Consider the following 9,880-nt stretch of genomic DNA (forward strand, 5'->3'; position numbering starts at 1 on the left):
GTTTTTTTTTTTTTTTTTTTTTTTTTTTTTTTTTTTTTTTTGAGACAGAGTCTCGCTCTGCCGCCCAGGCTGGAGTGCAGTGGCGTGATCTTGGCTCACTGCAAGCTCCGCCTCCTGGGTTCATGCCATTCTCCTGCCTCAGCCTCCCGAGTAGCTGGGACTACAGGCGCCCGCCACCTCGCCCGGCTAGTTTTTTTGTATTTTTTAGTAGAGTCGGGGTTTCACCGTGTCAGCCAGGATGGTCTCGATCTCCTGACCTCGTGATCTGCCCGTCTCGGCCTCCCAAAGTGCTGGGATTACAGGCTTGAGCCACCGCGCCCGGCCCAGATTAATCTTGACAGTGAAGAATACATGAACTCTATATGCAATCTTAAAAAGGAGTTAATATAATATGCTAGTTTTCTCTTTTGTGTCCACTCCTCAAAAGTTTTGATTGTTATTAGGTTAGGCTCATCCTTTATTAGTTGCCTTTGTTAAGATTTCTTAGTTTGCAAAAATTATTGGATTCGTATTGATTTAACTGAAGGAGCATTTGAAAACTATCTCTCATAGTTCATCATGAGAACTGAATTGTTCCTCCTCTTTTTGAGTTTCTTCTCTTTACTACATATTTTTCCCCAACCAGTTATTTTTGTTGTTGTTATTTGCTTCTTAATAATTCTGTGAGGCTTATTTTTAGAATATTTTATAAATCTGTCTATCTTTAAGAATGGCAAACTATGAAAATTGATGCATTTAATATTTGCTAACACATTTCTATTCCATTGTCAATGAAAAGACTGTGCTTGCTTGGATCAAGTATTAGCCAAAATTCGGAACTCTCAGAAAGCTATTTATTTATTCCAGAACAAAGCATTTGGTTTGTACTACCATCAAAATATTCTAAGTGGCTAGTTACACTGGTAAAAAAATAACGTATCTCTTTTGTTCAGGCCTTCAGAATTTTAACATCACACAAAATCAATAAAGCTCTTAAATGTAAATCTATGAAGATGAGACACACTGATTTCTTGCCTGTTTTTACTGAGGTGAGTGAAAAAAGCTTTGCACCCCAAACAGAATTTTATTTTCTCTGTCAATAAGAACAATATACTTCCATGGATAAGTGTGTCATCTATGGAAGCATTTCAGATGTCTGTGTTGCAGATGCAGAAGGTATCTCTTGGGATTTCCCTGCACTACATCACATACTAGACTATCTATTGTAAGAAAAGATGGTTGGGTCAATTACAGGAGTTGTCCTTGGAATCAGTTCCAAGTGCTCCAGAAACTTACATCTCTAGGTCCGACTTAATGTAATCCATAATTGTCCCATGCTATTTTTTTAAAATGTGGCTGATACACATACTCCTAGAAAAAGGTCACATAATTAGAATTATTTAAGTATTTAATTTACAGGGAAATCTGGGGTTCAAAGTAGTCAGGAGATGCTGCCTAAGGCCATTCTAGTAAGTATGATAACGGTTTGTAAAATCACCATCAGCTACATCGTCATTTGAAAACAGATTTAAGAAATATATATACATATATATACCGAAAGCACTCCACTAAAGGAAAGCAGACCAAGACTAGTAATATTAATCCCCTGTCATCCAGTTGGCTGGCCTACCTGCTACAGAAGCTGAGGCTCGGCCTGCCAATGGGCTTCAGCCCGTGGGGATCTGTGACTGTACCATGACTCACTGTCCCTGCAAAAGCCAAACTGGCTCCTTCGTCTTTGTCCAGAGTCCTCATTTCAAGGTCTTGGCCTCTCTTGGTTCTTTACCAAGGTAAAAGGCAGCAATAAGCATGAAGAGTCAGACGAAAAAACACCAAGCTATAACCATCTATTTAATATCGAAATCAAAGACTCACTAAAAAATTCAGTATTTAAGCAATTTGGGGGAAAATTGGCAGGAGAAGGTACATGACCAAAGAAAGGTGTTTTCAAATAGAAGTTATAGAGTTTATTTTAATATGATCTCCATGATCTTCACATAATTTAACAGGATGTTTTATTCTAATTAGTTTAATTGAGCTCTATTTTTTAGCAGTTTCTTAAAACTGAGAATTAACGAGCAAGAAAATAAAGTCTGCTCAAGTCTTTGGAACTTAGGCAATTCTTTCTTTCAAACTAGACAGAAAAAATTGTTTAGAACAATATAAATGAGGATTTGGGGAATCTTTTTGTCTTACTATGTTCCTTTATAACGGAAGTCTCTAACCCCCAGGCCATACCGGTCTGTGGCCTGTCAGGAACTAGGCTGCACAGCAGCAGGGAGCAGCAGGGCAGGCATGTCAGTGAACCTTCATCTATATTTACAGCCACCCCCCATCACTCACATTACTGCCTGAGCTCTGCCTCTTGTCAGGTCAGCAGCAGCATTAGACTCTCACAGAAGCATGAACCCTATTGTGAACTGTGCATGCAAGGGATCTAGGTTACAGGTTCCTTATGAAAATCTAATGCCTGATGATCTGTCACCGTGTATCATCACCCCTCAATGAGACCATCTAGTCACAGGAAAACAAGCTCAGGGCTCCCACTGATCCTATATTATGGTGAATTGTATAATTATTTCATTATATGTGACAATGTAATACTAATAGAAATAAGGTGTACAGTTAATGTGCTTGAATCATCCTGTAACCATCCCTGGCTGCCCTGGAAAAATTGTCTTCTGCGAAACTGGTCTCTGGTGCCAAAAAGTTTGGGGATCACTGCTTTATAAGACCTTTTGCTTACAAGAAGAGCCCAGTAAGTGTCTTTTTCGTGGACATTAAAAAAGTTTTATTTGTAGAAAATACTTTGTGTGAAGCGTAAGGAGAAATCTCTATTCTCTCAAGAGCTTATTGGGGAAATAGACATGTGTAGTAATAAGGAGTTAATATCAGCAGGGGTCAGAGCAGGAGTGGAAAGGAGGGTTCTATATGAGTTTGTCTAGAACCAACTTGCAGAATGATCCACTTTCCAAATGACCATTTCAAAAGTAAATAGAATTTACTATTTTTCTAACTTTCACAGTTAGTTTTATTTTACCTTCTTCACTGTCATTTTAGGAATGTTTTATTTCTCTTTCCCAACTCTCTGTTGTAGCTGAATAATGAGGTGGAGAGAGAGAGAAGTACAATTGAAGGGCGTATAAGTGTAAAGTTTTGAATATAAGTAATTGACATTAATAACTTTTTCATTAAGTTCATATTTTTAGAACCTATATTCCCAAGAATTTTCATGTTCAAGAACATGTTCCAAAAATATACTCTTAGTGAATATGTCATGGGTATATTTGTCAAATAAAGATAGATCCTGGGGGCCATGCTCCAAATTAAGTCAATCAGGTTCTTCTCTGGGAAAGATGCACAGATAGCTTCTGAGCTGAGAGACTGTAAATCTGGGATTGACAAAAGCCATTTCTCTTTTATGTCTAGAGACTAAAGCCAAACAGGAATAGACAGAAATGGATAAGGGATGGTGAGAGAGAGTCCTTAAGGCAATGAATTTGAGATCCTGGTTCTAGTAGTTAGTATTTACTTTGATCCTTTGAGTTGATAAGTTCTGGGAAGGGTCTGAGATTTTTACTTTGCTTGCAAACTAACAAGTGAACTTGCCACAGTTTCATGGATGCTGGTTGAAGACATGAAACTTGGCTCAGAGACAAAGGTTGTTATTACAACCATAGCAGTAGCCAGGGTGCCAGTGCCTCCAGTCCCATTTCCCAAATGGTGATGTAAAGAGGACCAAGAGACACTTGGACTCACAGTGAGTTCCATTACTGAGGAGGAACCCTGAGTTTAGGAAATCCAGATTTTTATAATGGGCAGTAATCCTGCCCATTATAAGCCTTTCTCTACTCAAGTGACTGTTCACTATACAAACAGTCATTGCCTCTACTCACAAAAAATTCAGAAACCTGAGAGAACCATGAAGCATTGTCTCACATCAGAGCTGTGGCTATATTCTTTTCAGTTTGGCAGGTAGATCTTCCTTAAGCTGGCTGAGCTGTGTTTATGTCACTGCCATCAAGAATCCTAACCAACACATGCTGTGGCATTAGGTCTTCCCTTTGGAGTGCTCCCTCATTATGAAAGCAGAGTGATATAGGTTCATTGTAGAGTTTTTTGGGGAAAAAGTATATGACAAGCAATAACTTTTAACTTATGTGGGGGAAAGTACCTGTGTCTAAGTTTCCGATCTCTTCTTGCCTCACAGCACCTGACGACACTCCTCATAATCCTTTTCAGATGGAATGACAAAATACATATTTTAGGTTATATATTGTAACAGGTAACAGCTTTTGTTCTCAGCTGACCAGTTTTTATAAACAGAAGATTAAGAAATTGCTGATAGTGTTAGCTAGGATCCCCTGCCCTCAACTTTCAACTGACTTGCCTTCCTTCTTATGAGTTTCTACTCATAAGACCTTGCCCTAAGTTTACTGCTAAATAATATCAATAATATATCATCTGTCATGATTTAAGACAAATATCCTGCCAAAGTGTTTATACTAATACGAAATGCTCTAAGAAATTCTATAAGAAATTCACAAAGCTCTTAGGAAGGAATCACAAAAAGTGATTATGGAACTAATGATGGAACTTGAGATATCATGAGAAGTGCCAGGGAGATACTTAAGAATTAGAGAAAGCTGCTAAGCGTTACCTACATCATACCATATCAGGTGGTTGCTTTAAAGCCATCAGAAATGGTTAATCCCTTAGGGAAAAGAGGTCCTACTTCTGTTCCTGGTGACTACACCATGTGCTCTTGAGTCTCTGATCGTATCTATATTTCATGTGTCTAACACAGTAGCTGACACACACAGTGTTCTCAGTAACCATGTGTTTAATCAATGAATTAAGACTCTGCAAACAAACTTCCTAAAATAATGTGATCACTCACCCACCTTCTCAGGAAACTGCACAAATTCACATGGACAACCACTCACAAATAAAATCATCAGGCTCGAATTATTGTTCATGCAAATGGTCATTTAAAGGAAAAAAAGGCTAAAAAAGAATTTGCTTACAGCGAGACTTTTCTCACTTCCAATAGGATTTCCTAGCAACAAACAGGGGTCCCTTTCCCTTCATTTGTGTGTGGTTGTGCACGCTGTGTTTGCAGTGATGGGGAGGCGGGGGATTGGAAAGTGTGGCTCATCCTCTCTCTAGAGGCAGCTGCTTTCTCCATTAGCGGCTGGTGGCAGACTGCTTCATATCCCTCTGCAGTGGAAGGGCAAGCTGCTGGAATGTCAAGCCCAGACTTAGTCTGAGAAAATAAACTCCCATCTAAGGACAGATGTGAGGTTACTAGTCCTTAACTGCCCTGGAAACATCATTTCACTCTGTGTTTGCCTTTGTATTGGAAAATGTGGGGAATATATATGTCAACTGTTGTTTGTTGTGGGCATTTTTCTTCCTCTTCTCTACTGAAACCAAGTGTAGCCAGGTCAAAGAGAGAAAGCTACCAGTGAATTCTATAGATAATTCATTCAAAGTGTGATTTTAGCTATACTGTGGATAATAACAGTCAGGTTTTTCACTGTGAGAAAAGGAAATTAAAATTAGGAAAGGAGTAAGGCTAGAATAAATCCTATGGTACTGGATTGAATTTGAAGGTCTCAGTATGAATTCTTGATTTTATATATGGAAATAGATATACATATAGTTATTGATACAACTATATAGTATTTTTTCTAGATATGTTTATTAAGATAGCCTAGCAGCAAAAATCAGTATGCCTAATGCCCATATTTTTGTTTCTATACATCATTTCTCAATAAAAAGAACCAGAGGTCCTTGGAGAAATGTTTGATTCCAGGGTTGTGACATGGAAAGTATATCATGAGCCTGGAACAATGTATTGTGTCAGAAATAAGGACGAACTGAAAGGATAATGGGGAAATGTCAGAAGAACCTAGAAGCCGATTTGCAGGGGCTCTCATTGGCCAAATCTGGGACAATTTGAGCAATAAAATGAGACACACACAGAAACAATTTTGAGAGAAAGAAAGAAGAGAGAAAATATTAAAACAAGTGTGGTAAAATGTTAACATGTGAGCAATCTGGTTGAAGGGTGTATGGAAATTTTTGGCATTATTTTTGCAATTTTTTTTCAGCATGAAATGATTTCAGAATAAAAAATTAAACACATGTAAAAACAGCGGTGGGGGAGGGAGATAAATGAAACAAGATGGACAAAATATTGATAATTGGGGTATGAAGTATTTGGGAAGTTATTCTATTATATTCTCTACTATTATGTATGATTGAGTCTTGTTCCTAATGAAAAGTAAAAGTAATTTTTTAAAACACTCATGCAATTTTAGTTTAAGAAGATCTCTTATTTCTAGCCTTATGACATAACCAGCCCTTGTGCATGATTCATGGCAGTCACAACAACCTGTTTTCTCTGCTTCTTAAGTTGTCCTTCCACTGCAGTCTATCCCATCATTACCAACCAGAAAACTAGTACCTTTGTCCTTAAAAAGTATACATAAAACACATACCTTTTAATGTTTGATCCCTTCTCTAGCTCATAAATCTTTTACTCACTTCCCATGCTGACAAGAGAAACTTTGAGCTTTCATTTCTAAGCTATTATTAGGTTCTGACCTATTTTTGCAACCTCATCTTCCAAATTCCTGACATGAATATTATTCTTCATTGAACAGTTTTTTCTTTGTCCTGTCCCAAAGGTTATTTGGGTATTCTCACCTCTTCACCTCTGTGTTAGCTGGTCTGAAAATATGTCTATAACCCTCCTTTAAAATAAAATCTTTACTATCCTTTCTGATGGCTGGTAGGAATGATGGGGTTAGGGGTTGTTTCAAAGGGTTGGGCTATAATCATTCCCCCTCCAGAACTGGCTGTTTCTTTTGCAGAATTTCAGCCTGGGAATGGGCTCTTGAGGCTGCTAGAGTTCCTGGTAGGAAGTAAACTAGATTGGCTGGTGGCTGTATATATTTTCTCATCACTAATGTGTGTGTGTGTGTGGTGAGTCTTCAGGAAATTTCACTAACTCGAAACATCTCATATATTCTTCCCCTATTCCCTTAATCTTTACTAAACATTGGTCTGGTTCTCCCAATTCTTTTCAAAGAGTCTTAGACATATTATGTCATTGGTTAGATTGCCATTGTCAGCATGTAAATTTGTGGGGAGGACGCCCTCTCCCTCCTTTATCTAATATCCTATGATGCATTCCTTATATCTTTGGCAATAATCAGAATTATATAGAAGTTTATGTTTGATACCCAAATCATCTATTGTAGTGATTTTCACATGTCTCAGAGCAAGTGTTTACACAAATAGGTGTTTAAATATTTACTAACTGATCTGCAGAAATGAGATTGTTTATTCATAAATGCTCTGATCACATTGCCCTAATGCAAGAGAACTTGGACAACTTGAAAGTAATTAAGTAAAAGGAAAAATATAGAAACCTGGTTAGAAACTCATTTATCTCTTTCCACATTGTTGACAACTTGCAAATGCCTGAACACCATGCTTTTTACAGGATCTCAATACTTACTTTCCAATCACCTCTATATTTCAGTTACTGTTAAACCATGTCCAAAGTATGTGGATTCTACAGCTGGGTTTTAATAACTTTAAACTCCTCCACCTCCCATTCCATGATACATTTTGTAGGTAAGCTTACCCAACTGCCAACTGGTCAATCTCTTTACATGCTTAGCCTATCACCCATGGTCACCTTTTAAGAGCTTCATGGAAGTCTTCTAAATTCTGATCATCATTTGTTTTGAATTCTTATGGAACACTTATTCTCTCATAAGGACAATGGTCTTGTTCTATTCCAGTCTTTTATGCTACATTATCTTAGAATGCCACAGTGATAATAACGAGTACTCATATATGCTTGCTATGTGCCACAGCCTATTCTAAATGCTTTACTTGAATCAATGCATTTAAGTCCATTTTCATTTTCTTAGTCTTTCATCTGACTATCCTCTGAGATAAAACTCCTCAGAAATATTTTGGCCAGTCCTATGACACTCATTTGCCAGAAAGCACAAGCTAGAATTGGAAATATAAAGAGCCAAGTCTGTGGTTTGGTATGGCAGTCACTGGCGATTAAAAAAAGAAAAAAAAATTAAAGAAATGCTATTTCTATCATAAAAAACAATCTTTTTCTAAAGTTCCAAAGAGAAAAACAATTATGACACTCCCAAATACTTTGGTGGTTGGAAAGTAGAAAGTAGAAAATGGCTTTTAAAAAATGGGCAAAATACATCTTGCAGCCATATTACCAGTGGCTTTCAATGGAAAGAATGACAGGCCAACCTGGGTACAGGGCTAGCATTTCATCTCAAAACCCTTTTCAATTCTGTGGTCACAAAACAGTTCCAGAAAAAGCATCCTCAGAACCTGGTCTAATGCTAAATAAATACTGCACATTTTATGGTTTCAGATCTAGGGCCCGGGAAACACAAGATTAAGCAATGGCAGAAATCTTGTGGGCTGGAAGCTCTGGATTCATTAACTGCACATGCCAGGCCATAGCTCCCAGTGTCCGCCATTAAAAGACATGATTAATGGTAGGTAGAGTCCTCTTAGAACTGCTCTTCTCTGTGGCCTCTCAAGACTTTCCCAATCATCGAGGCCTTTGTCTTTATTTTCTCCCTACAGCTCCTGGCCTGTATCCACTTCCTCCACGTCCTTCATATCCTAAAAAAGGTGGGATTGAGTCCTCTGCTTTCTTAGCAAATATACAAATTCCACACAAGTATGGAAACCTTCATTGATAATTTCTACTAACTGTCCTATGCAAGTGACTTTCAAATCATCATTTCAACCCCAAATTCTCTCATAAGCTCTAGTCCTATTGTCTAAAATAAATTGGACCTTTGCTCTTGAATTGCATTAAATCACCCTAAGTCATGAAAACAATGGGTACCATTTCTTCTACCATGAAGCAGGAATTATACTAAGCACTTTGTTTTTCTTCTCATGACTGCTTTTGTTTCATTAATGGATGTTTTCACTACAAGGGCATACTTGACTTTTAAATGTGAGAAAGTTATACGAAAAAAACCAAATGTTTATTTGAAAATTTGCTCTGTTCCACAAACTACTTTGACATTAAAAGATCTTTATACACTGTCACTAATCATAGAAACCTAACATGATTATTAACTCATTTGCCTGTTGTCAGTGCTATGACTTATCTGAGCCCTGGTGACAGTCCAGCTCTTGTTGTCTCTCTGAGACTGGGGTTTCTGCAAGGGGTAAAATGGAAAGAAGAAGTTTCTCTCCAGAAGTCTGGAAGCAATGGAGGTAGCATGTTGGGAAACTAGACCTTTCTAGGGTTAGGAGTTATGGTACTATGGGGAATAGGAGATTTTTCATTGTCTTCTCCAGGAATCATCCATCAGGATGAGGTAGTCCTGGCTGGCAGTGTTTGTTACCTTGAGGGTAGCCAGTGTTAGCAGAACCATTGGCCTCTTCAGGGTTGTGTCTAGTAATCATGATATGAAATTCTGCCCTGTTTTGAAGGAGAGGCGCTTATCTTGGCCAGCTGTCTGCCTTCCTCAGGTGAATATGAAGTCCATGGTCTTTGTTTTAGGTTCTTCTATAGAGGGAGGAAGCTGGCCTCATCGGTCAGAGTCTGCTGTCTCTCACCTAAACAAAAGAACCCAGGAAAGCCCCACCCCTGCTCATTCAGTATGCCATGTCCCTTTATTTTCTTTTCCACCCAAAAAGCCACTGTCAGCCCACATGGCTAGATTATCAACACTGTTTCATAGCTAGTCTTCCTAACCTCAACCTCCTCCCCATTCTACATCACTTTATATGCCAAAGTCAGATATCTCTCTTTTCTTCACTCCAGTTCACATCCTAAAATTTTTCAAAGGCTTCTCATTCAGAAAAGCACAAATTC

This window comes from Theropithecus gelada, chromosome 7a (assembly GCF_003255815.1).
Source record: "Theropithecus gelada isolate Dixy chromosome 7a, Tgel_1.0, whole genome shotgun sequence".
Lineage (NCBI taxonomy): Eukaryota > Metazoa > Chordata > Mammalia > Primates > Cercopithecidae > Theropithecus > Theropithecus gelada.